The sequence below is a fragment of the Arachis ipaensis genome, chromosome B6 (genome assembly GCF_059453495.1).
Source record: "Arachis ipaensis isolate K30076 ecotype BB chromosome B6, ASM5945349v1, whole genome shotgun sequence".
NCBI lineage: Eukaryota > Viridiplantae > Streptophyta > Magnoliopsida > Fabales > Fabaceae > Arachis > Arachis ipaensis.
This window is the reverse complement of record NC_142441.1, coordinates 131,287,759-131,299,773: the sequence shown is the minus strand read 5'-3', so window position 1 is coordinate 131,299,773 and position 12,015 is coordinate 131,287,759.

Here is a 12,015-nt window from a genome sequence, read left to right as displayed (position 1 = left end):
AACCCTAGCTCTATCACGAGATGGGATTAGATCCACATTGAACGACGGGGAGGCCACCAAAAACTGTCTTAGGCTCAAACCTTTGTCCACGTGAGTTACTTTTCTAGGGTTTAATAAGAACGCAACTACAAAAACGGTTATCTTTGAATATATCCGAATCTCTGGTATGAAGAACGTAAGTAAATTCTTAAAATTGAAACCAATATATTACTTAAATTCTCTGGTATGAAGAACGTAAGCTCATGACTCAAACAGAAGATTAAGGCAATAAAAAGTGTAAAATGTAGAATGAAGTGTGTATGAGTGAAGAGAACCCGAAGGGCTGCGTCTTTTCCCTTTTATATCTAATCCTAATTTGATTTGAAACTAAAATAAAAACAATGAAATCTAGACCTAAAAGATTTTGTTTGTAAATGAAAAAATCTAAAACAAAAAAATTACAATAATTAAAAGCCAAATCCACTAAAATAGCATTAAAACTTCTTGAATTATAACTTAAAATAAACAGCTAATAAAGATAATCTTCAAGTATAATTGTTACAAAAATATAGATAATCTTCATGTCTACATAATCTGCTACAATGTTCCATACGCATATTGGTGCGTGCGTACGCAATCCCCACACTTTCCGTATAGCAGCATTCCCAGCAAGTGCACTGGGTCGCCCAAGTAATACTTGAGTGAGTCAGGGTCGATCCCACGAGGATTGTGGCTCGAAGCTAGGGATGACAGTTTTCTCCAGCGGGGCGGGTATCCGCGGGGATTTACCCGTCGGGGAACGGATTTGGGGGCCAATTTCTCCCCGCGGGGTCGGGGAACTGGTATCCGTTTAATAAACGGGGCGGGGGCGGAGGTAGAGATACCCGCCCCGTGGATACCCGTTTAATACCCATCAATATCAATTTACCAAAATATCCCAGTATATATATTTTTAACAAACCCTAATACCCTATTCTCATTTCCCATTTCATTCACTCTCTCAATCTCTCTGCCCGAGCCTCAGTCTCAGTCTCTCAGATCCTCTCCTCACCACTGCCGCCACCTCCGTTGCTCACTTCCCAGACTCGCCACGAGCTTCTCCCCCTTCAGCAAGGTCGCCTCACCTTCCCCCTTCCTTTTTCCCCTTTTCTCATCAAGTTCTGTTTTCCTTTTTTCCCTTTTCTCATCAGAGCTCCTCCTCGCGCGCCATCCTTCCTCCTCCTCGTCAGATATCATCAGCGCCACAGATCTGTCTGTCTCCGTCTCCACCACAGATTTGCATGTTGCCATCTGCGCATCGCCGATTTTGTCGCCATTTATTCCGTCTCTGGGTCTGCTTCTCGCCGCTGCTGATTGCAACTGCCTCGTCATCTACAGATCTGTGTGTTTTAATTTTTTTTTTGAAATCTAATGTTAATTTGCATTGTTATAAAATCTGCATTATATAGATCTAGGATTTTTTAATTGTTCTGAAATCTGTATTGTTTATCTTCATTGTTATAAAATCTGCATTGTACAGATCTGAGTTCTTTGAAATTGTTCTGAAATCAAAATTGTTAATCTCCATTGTTATGAATGATGTATTGTTAATGTGCATTGTTTCTAAAATCTGAGTTCTTTGAATATTTTAATTTTTTTTAAAAGAAGATCCGCGGGGATATCCGCGGGGAATGGATATCCGGCGGATATCGGGTATCCGCCACCCGTCACGGATACGGGGCGGGGACGGGGGGATTTTTGGGGTCACGGGGCGGGGGGTGGGGGTCATGTCCCCGCCCCCATGGGGACCCGTTGCCATCCCTACTCGAAGCAAGCTATTGTTGTCTTACAAGTCTTAGTCAGGCGGAATTAGAAGGTTATTGGATTAAGTATATGGAGTTGGATGAAGTATCATGAAACTATGAAAGGAATACTGAATTATAATAAAGTTAAAGCAATAATAGGAATAGAGTTGAGAGTCGGACTTACTTTGCCTTTCTGAACTAACTCCAGTACTACTGTCTTCTTTGCTTGTGAATGATCTTCTTCTATGGCAGGCTGTATGTGATCAAAGCCATTGCCCGTGGTCATTGATCTCCTCTCCTGCAGATTGAATGCCATTGGCCGTGGTCATCCAATCTGACAAAGGGTGAAGTGCTTAGCAAGTCATTCTTCTGGCGATCCTACTCAAAACGCCACAGATAAGGTCGAATCTTCCGGATCAGAGAATGTTGCTTCTTTGGATTCTAGCCTATACCACAGAGACCCTAATCTCCACAGAAATCAGCTGAACTGGTGTCTCGAGAAGTCCCAAACGAAGTCGTGGATTAACTGTCTGAGAGATGTATAAACATAGCTGTTGGCTTGTGCTTTTCCTTTCGAATATTCACACGAACCCAAGTAGACACGGGTGTTTGTCAGGCGCGTTCGTCTTAATGTGATTAACAGAGCTAATTGGTTAGATCATCCTATTCACCACGATGAAGATCGGGATATACATCTTAGAGATAGATCAAACACAGATCAAAGAAGAAATAATAGTACTTTTATCAATTTATAGGACTCAGCAGAGCTCCTGCTCTCAACCTAGGAGGTTTAGAACTCATACTGAAAGTAAAAAACAATGATAAACTTGAATAATGTGTAAAAAGTTAGAAGGACCCTGAAATACATAATTAAAATCCCTTAAACACTAAACAAATGACTAGTAAGGGTAAAACAGTCTATCTAGTGTTAAACTCCACTTCCGGGGCCCACTTGGTGAGTGCTTGGGCTGAGCTTTAGTGAGATCCACGTGCTATGAGGCTCCTGCGGCGTGAAACGCTGGCTAGGGAGTCCTCATTGGGCCTTTAGATGCTGGGCTCTGGTCTTTGGGCACTGGATGCCTGGAAAGGGGCAGGAAGCTGGTTTTGGATGCCAGTTTTGGGCCTTCTAATCCGAAGCAAGGTATAGACTATCATATATTGCTGGAAAGCTCTGGATGTCAACTTTTCATAGCCGTTGAGAGCGCTATATTTGGATTTCAGTAACCCCAGAAAGGCTCTTCCGAATGCAGGCAGGTCAAATATGGACAGCATCTGCAGTGCTTTTTCTGTCTCTAAATCAGACTTTTGCTCCCACTCCTCAATTTCAGCTAGAAAATACCTGAAACACAAAAATTCATAGTAGAATCCAAAAATATAAATTTAACACTAAACCTTATAAAAACTTAATAAAAACTAAATAAAACACACTAAAAACTATATGAAAATGATGTCAAAAAACGTATAAAATATCCGCTCATCACATATGCTGTGTTTACAGAATTGTAACCTGGTAAACATGGGTTCCAATTGTTCTATTTAGCTAACTTGCCTTTTATTTTATATTATCTGACGAATAATTAGATTATTATATTCAAAATTTATTAACGAACTACTTTATTAAAAACATGTTTTAAATTTAATATTTATAATTTTATATATATAATATTTATAATTAAATACTTATTATATTTAATATCATCCAATTATTTCATTAATAATTAAAATGTATAAAATCAGATCATATTTTATTTTCTATTATTCTTAAATATTTTTTATTTTGTTAGTTAAATTTTTTATTCTTTAACCCGACCACACTTTTATATATATATATATATATATATATATATATTAGTGCAAAAATATTTTTCACAAAATATTTTTCATGATACATAATTTACTAAAAATATATTTTGTTAAATCTAAGAATGAATCGTAACTTGTTACCTGATTTTAATATAATTATGTAGGATGGAAAATCATTATTATTATTAAAAAGGGAATGAAATTAATAGACAGTATACAAATTAAAAAAGTTATCACTTATTTCATTGTAGGAAGGTGAACATCTTACTGAATTATTACATGCCACTAAACAAACTTAGTTAACATATAAGGTGCGTTTTGTGGTACCTATTACTTTACTATGCCTATGATGACTATAAAGAGGTGCCAAACCTAATTTTTCTAAAGAAACTTTGAACTAATAGTTAAGGTAAATATTTTAAACAAAAATTTAGAGAAAATAATTTATTTATACTAGAAAAATAAAGAGAAGATAGATGTTAGCACATCCTCTATAAATGCTCAAATATATATGGGTTAGGTTTTCTGGGTTTGAGAAGACCGATAGCAAACAAAAATTAAATTATATTTAAAAATTAAAATAAATTTTTGTTTATATTTATAAACACTAAAAATTCATAAACACTAGAATTTTAAACCATACAAGAAATAAATAAAAAAAATAAAAATCCTTTTATAAAATTAATTTGGTTTTAAAAAATAAAAATAATTAAATTTAATTAACATGAATAATTTAAAAAAAAATCTTTTTATATAAACAAAAATATAGAATAATTATCAAAATCAATCATTGGGTATTTTAAAATGAGAGACTTTAGTCTCTTAGATTTTAAAATAGATAAAATCGTCTCCAACATTTATTTTCGTTAAACGGTCCGGTGTCTCTCCAATTTGATTCGAAAAGTTAAGTATAAAATTGTCTCTAAAAATTTAAAAGTAATATTTAAAAATTTTAATAGTCATTTTGATTAAAAAATCAAATTAAAAAGAGACTGTATTATCTAACAAAAAAGTAAATATTATGGATTGTTTTGTGTATTTTAAAACTTAATAGACTCAAATCTTTAATATTAAAAATTTTGAAGATATTTTTGAATAATTATTCAAAAATATATTACATAATTAAAATTTATAATTTTAAATTAATATTACAATATTTAAATTAAACATTTATAATTTATAAGATATGTTAGTGTTCATTAATACTAATAAAAATAATAGAATTTTTCTCTTATTTTTCTTTTTTATTTTTTCCTATCCCTTGTAAATTGGATTTTCCTTTTTTTTTTTCTAAGTCATATATAAAAATGTAAATTTGGTAATCTACTATCAACGGCTAAAGAAAAAAAAGAAAAAAGAGCAAGAGAATCCAATTAAGCAAATTTATCATTTTCAGTACTAACTAAGCAAGCTTCTTTTTATAATCTTTTTACCAAATGCCATACATTTATTGGTGGGTCAATAATTGACCATCACTAGACACCATTTTTTGTGCTACCAGAAAACTGGCTAAACATATAAACCTACTTATACATGTATAAAATTATTATTACTTATTTTTTATTAACAACACTACAAGCGTACAAAATACTATATGGTAATTAGTTTGGAGTTTAAAACCCCAGTCTATAAATATTTTATCATTATTATTTTCTATACGTATCATGTAACTTTGTATAAATAAAACTTCGGACATTTTATTATGTGCTAAACTAACTTAAATAAATAACATTAAACTTATAAATACATAAATAAAAATATAATATTATACAAATCAATATAAACACATAAATGACGAATTATAATTTTAATATTTACTAAATGACTAACAATTAAATCCAATGAAGTTCACATTATGGGAGTTAGTAAATAATTAAGTTCTTGATTTAAAAAAAATGAAACTATAATTAACATTTAAGTTTGAGTGATTTGGTGAAATTTAGACTTTCAAATTTTGCATAACATAAAAAATTTCAATTAAAAAAATAAAAATTTAACCTGAGTAGTCCTCAAAAATATAAACATCTACAATATTCATGCCATACACACATATTGATTCTTATTTTTTATTTTTTTTGTCCGTGCATTGATCCGTAAATGAATTCAGTTACTTTACTTCTCAATATTTTTTAACCTTTAAGGATGTGGCATACCCACCCAACTGGGTCCAATCCTACAAACCTAAACTAAAGCTTCAGTAGGGTTAACCTTTTTTTTCTCATTCACTTCATTTCATGAAAACTGACGCTACAAAGAAATTACTGACCCAATTTATCTTTTTAACCAAAATCTAATATCTCCACTCTACACATTAATACCATCCAGCTCAGCATACTTATACTTAATCTCTTAAACATATTTTTAATTATTAAAAAATAAAGAGTACAACAAAAACTAGACCTTCTATTATACAACTCTCATTCTCACCACATAATAGACATTTTCTAAAAAAGATCTTACAGCACCTTCTTCAACTTTTCCCACCATAGCTAATGCCATAAAAGAAATGCATCACATTATGTTTTTATATAAACAAGCCACGTTTCCATTTCTCTACCTTTGATTATATATACATATATATTTATTTATACCTAGGGATATAAGCATAAAGCATGTTTCAATTTTATATATATATAAATATATATGTAATGCATATGACTAAAGGCTTCGGCCACTTCTTCTTTTTCTTTTAAACAATAATAATAATAATAATAATAATAATAATAATAATAATAATAATAATAATAATAATAATAATAATAATAATAATTTTTTATTTTTTTAAAAATATTTTATTATAATAATAAAAATAATTTAAAAATTTTAATAGATTTTAAATTCAAAATATCATAAAATTTAATTTAATTACTTTTAAGAGAATAATTTTCTTTAAATAAAATAATACATCATTATTTAATTTTTCAAAAATTCAGGGTGTTATAAACATCACCTCAAAGCACCTCAGTATTCTTGCATAATTTCTGATGGTCTTCTCTTCAAGCGGGCAGAATAATATAGTGTCATCCACAAACTGGATATGTTACAACTTTATATTATCCCTACCAACCAATAAAGGCATAATACGTCCGTTTAACTGCCTTACCCATTATCCTATCTCAACCAGAAGAATGAACAAAAATGGAGATAATAGATCACCTTATCTCAAACCTCTCTCTATCTTAAAAGGTTTCGATGGCGATCCATTAATCAAAATTGACATAGAAACTGTACCAACACACTCTTTTACCCATGTCCTCTACCACCAACCAAAACCCATCTTCTGCAATACAATGTCCACAAAACTCCACTTAACTCTATCATATGCCTTTTGAAAATCTAATTTAATAATCGTCGATTTCTTCTTCCTCAGCTTAAGCCATTACACTGTTTCACACGCAATAAGAGCACCATTACGTATTTTTCGCCCTTTAACAAAAGTACTCTGTGTCTCACTTGCTAGTCCTTACATCACCGATCTCATTCTCCTTACCAACACTTTAAAGATTACCTTATACACACAGCCCACCATGCTAATCGGCTGATTGTCCTTGATCTCTTTGGCTCCAATAAATTTCAGTGCTAGAGCCACCCATGTAATATTTGAATCTGAAAGTAGCCTGGATGTCTGAAAAAAATCCAACACAGCTGTCGTGAACTCTGAACTAATCTCATCCTAATACTTCTTGATGAAATTCATGTTGTACCAATCACTCTCTGGAGCTTTAGAAGATTCATAGTCCAATACCGCCTCCCTAACCTCCTCTACCGTCGGCATTCTCTCCAGTTCTACAGAATCATCTTCAGCTATACGATTCACCAACCTCTCTAAAACCCAATTGGAGATCTCTTCTGATGATACAGGTCTCTATAAAACTCCCTAATAGCAATCTTAATTCTAGCTTGATTTCTTATCAACCGTCCATTAAGAGCCAATGCATCAGTTTTATTGTTCCTTCTTCTTGCCGATGCCAAATTATGGAAGTACCTAGTGTTTTTGTCCATATCCTTCGCCTATTTAGATTGCGACATCTGTTTCCAATGCACCTCTTTTCTCACATACCATCTCTCACAACAGCTGACTAACGCCTTTCTTCTTGCTTCCATGGTACCATCATAAACCCCATGACTGGCCATATCGTCTATCTTCTTTATCTCATCCTCAGAATGCTGAATCCTATTATCCATGGCATCAAATTTGTTCTTATGCCATCTTCTGATCAGGACAGTCAGAGCCTTCAGCTTGTTTGTGAACTGCACATCACCAATACCTCTCCATTCCTCTCTGACCATGCTAAAGAACCCGGCATATGTAAACCAAAAATCTAAACTCCAGAACTGACGTGGTCCACCTCTAAATTTAGTATCCTCCACTATTATTGGATAATGGTCTGACAAACCTCTAGGACTACTTTTTAGTCTAACCTCTGAAAACTCTTCAACCCATTTCACACTCAACAGAACTCTATCAATACGACTGCAAGATCGGCCTCTAAACCAAGAGAATTTTCAATTATTAAGCGGCAAGTCCACTAACTGTATATCTTAAATCCAAGTCTTAAAATCTTCTGCTGACGCTGATAACCTGTCCTAACCTTTTCTTTCTTCCACCAGCACTATCTCATTAAAGTCTCCCATGTAGCAAACCGGAACTTGACAAAGACCAGCAATATAACTTAGTTCCTCCCATACAAAAAGTTTCTCAACCCTAGTATGAGCACCATATACCAAACAAAAAGCACAACAAAACTCGTTTTTATAGTAAAACACCTTTAACACATAATCATCTCTCTCCTTTATAACAATTATTTATTCTAAACTAATTTGTTCTGTTAATAACTACTTTCAGATTGTTGTTGTTGTCGTCGTCCATGCTTTCTTGAAGCCTTGAACATCATGCTTCTTTGATTTCATGGAGTTCAGCTCTGAATATACCCTTGTTTCTTTTTTCTGATTCTCTACTTAGCTGGCTATCTGGCTTTACATTCTTTAGGCTATAAAATCTTAAAATTTATTTCTCTACTCATTTATTATAGGGTAAAGTACTATTTTGGTCCCCGATGTTTGGGGTAAATTCTATTTTAGTCTCTAACATTTTAATCATCTTATTTTTATCCCAAAATGTTTAAAATAACATCAATGTTATCCCACCATCAAAATTTTCACTAACAATTAACGGAATTAATGTACTATTAATAATATTTTGTTAAAATTACGGTTGCTCAATCCACTTCTCTCACCTTCACCCTCTCAACAAATCCAAATCTCATTCTCCTATTCCTTGCTTTCTCTCTCTTGTGCACTATTAATTCTCCAAGAGGGGTTTGAAGAGAAAGAAGAAGGGAGTAGGAGAATGGAGTTTGAGCTTGTTGAGAGGGTGAAGGTGGAAGAGGGGGGTTAGCTTTAACAAAAGTATTATTAACGGTACATCAATTTCGTTAAGTGTTAGTGAGGAGTTTGATGGTGGGATAACATTGATGCCATTTTAAACGCTTTGAAATAAAAATAGGACGATTAAAATGTTAGAGACTAAAATAGGATTCACCCCGAACGTTGAGGACTAACACAATACTTTACCCTTTATTATAATTTGGCCTTCTTTTGTAGATTTCAGATCAGAATGAACCAAACCAATGTTAATATTATATGAATCATCCAAACCAAATAACATTACATAGATGTCCCCAATCATATTTCTATATAAATCGAATTAAACTAATTCGAATTACACAATATAGTTGTAAATCGAAACATATGGGTTCGAATTACATGGGAACATTATTTTAAGTATAAATCGAATTGGTTAATTCGAATTAGTATGGAACAATGTAAATCAAATCAGTTTAATTTGATTTATTACTTGTAATAAATTATTGATATTTACTATTTCTAAGTTAATTGTTATTAACTTTAAAACATAAATGCCAATAAAGAAATACCTTCTATTTGGATTCAAATAAAATATAAAAAAAATAAAAACGAATAAGAATAGAAATCTAACTTGTGTTTTAGTTCAAATTTCAAAAAATCTACATTTTTATAAACTTATGAATTTAAAACAGAATATTAAACGATTTCTAAAAATTTATTAAAAATTATCCTTTGACTCATTAGTATCTAAACAATTATTACCGGGACTTTTGATGCTGAAAAAGTTAATATAAAGTATAGCCCTCTAAGGTGGTATAAGAGTTAAAACTTGAATTTTTTTTAAAATCAGAAGTAACAGATAGTTATACATTATAAAATGACCAACTATATTTATACAATATGTAATTTGACTAACTTATACTGTATTTTAATTATTTTTCAAATTACATATTGCATAAATATAATTGGTCATTTTATAATGTATAACTATCTGTTACTTCTGATTGTGAAAAAAAAAATTCAAATTTTAACTCTTATGCCACTTTGGAGAGCTATACTAATATGCTTTATATTAACTTTTTCAACATCAAAAGTCTCGATAATGATTTTTTAGATGCTAATGAGTTAAAGGATAATTTTTAGTGAATTTTTAAAAATCATTTAGGCTGGGTTTGTTTTTGAGAATAGGACAAGACAAGACATTGAGAACAAGCCACAGGGTAGAGACATAAAATTTTGTGTTCTTATATTCTGTTCGGTGATAAACTATAACAAATTATGAAAATCCAATTTATTCTCATTTTTTTTCATTCAAAAAATTTGAGAAGAAAAATATAATAATAAAAAATATAATTATAAAAAATTAACAAAAATAATGAAAGAAAAAATAAAAAATAAGTCATGTTTCTGTGTCCTTCCAGTCAGGATGGACACAAAATACACTAATTCAGTGTTTCTGGACACAATGTTTCTATCCATATCTCATCTGTCAAACACAATTTTGTGTTTCTGTGTCCCTGTCTCATTGTTTTGTCTCTATAAACAAACGCAACTTTAATGTTCCGTTTTAAATTCATAAGTTTATAAAAATATAATTTTCTAAAAGTTGAACTAAAACACAAAAGTTAGATTTCGTTTTGATTTTTTTGATATTTTATTTGAATCTAAATGAGGAGTATTTCTTTATTGATATTTATGTTTTAAAGTTAATAACAATTAATTTAAAAGTAGTAAATGTCAATAATTTGTTACAAGTAATAAATCGAATCAAGCTGATTCGATTTATATTGTTCCATACTAATTCAAATCATATTGATTCGATTTATACTTAAAATAATATTCTCATTAATTCAAACCCATGTATTTCAATTTACTACTATATTGTGTAATTTAAATTAGTTTAATTCGATTTATATAGAAATACAATTAGAGACATCTATATAACGTTATTTGGTTTGAATGATTTATGTAATATTGGCATTGATTTAATTTATATAAGTATTTTACCCTTTTTTTTATATTAGTCTTTTAATAATATAAATTTTTAAAAGTTCTTTCATTAACTCCAAAATTTAAATCCGTAACTTTTATTTTTAGAGAAATATATTTATTATTTTGACTAATTTTAAATTTAATTATATATTTTAACTAATATTTATTATATTATCATCTATATTTAATTTACTAATTTATTTAAATATTATTAGATTTGAGTGATGTAAAATATTATTTTTATCATTTAGATGTTCAATAATAAATCTTGTATTTATTTATTTTTATTATTTCAATTTTAGTTTATTATAATTTATATATTTATTAATTATTATTAAATTAACAGTTTGACCAAAAACTCACCGCTCGAATTAATAAATCAGTGAATTAATAATAATCTATTATTACATTTCTCTCTCGAAATCCTGTCATGCCAAAGACAGCTTAAATACACATAAATCGAAACTTAATAAATATGATCTACTCTATGAAAAAAAAATAATAGTGTTATAAAATAAATAAAAGATATATTAAATATAAAATAAAAATGTATAAATAGAAGACTCTAGCATTAATATAATTAGTTCAATAATAATTTATATATATATAATAATATTATATGTTGTAATATGTATATATATATATATATATAGAAAGAAGTATTAAAAGTAAAGAGAGAGAGAATTGCATTTGTTTATTGTTACTGTGTATAAAGCCTAAGTTCATTCCTCTATTTATACAAGTTCAAGGTTCACTTTTTCAAAGGTTGGAAAGTATGCACCGCACATTCTTTAATGCTTGTACTTTCCAATAGTACTTGAATACAGGAAGGAATAATGTTAAGTAGACATTGAATGGATATGGACGTCCATATCGTAACACTCCCCCTTGGATGTCCATTTAGGATTATGCCTCATTAAAACCTTACTAAAGAAAAACCCAGTGGGAAAAAACCTTAGTGAAGGAAAAAGAGTACAATATCCTTTGTGATGGAACTGCCTCATTAAAAACCTTGTCAAGAAAAACCCAATGGGAAAAAACCTGACCAAGGGAAAAAGAGTACAGTCTCCCCCTCATGCCGACATCATTT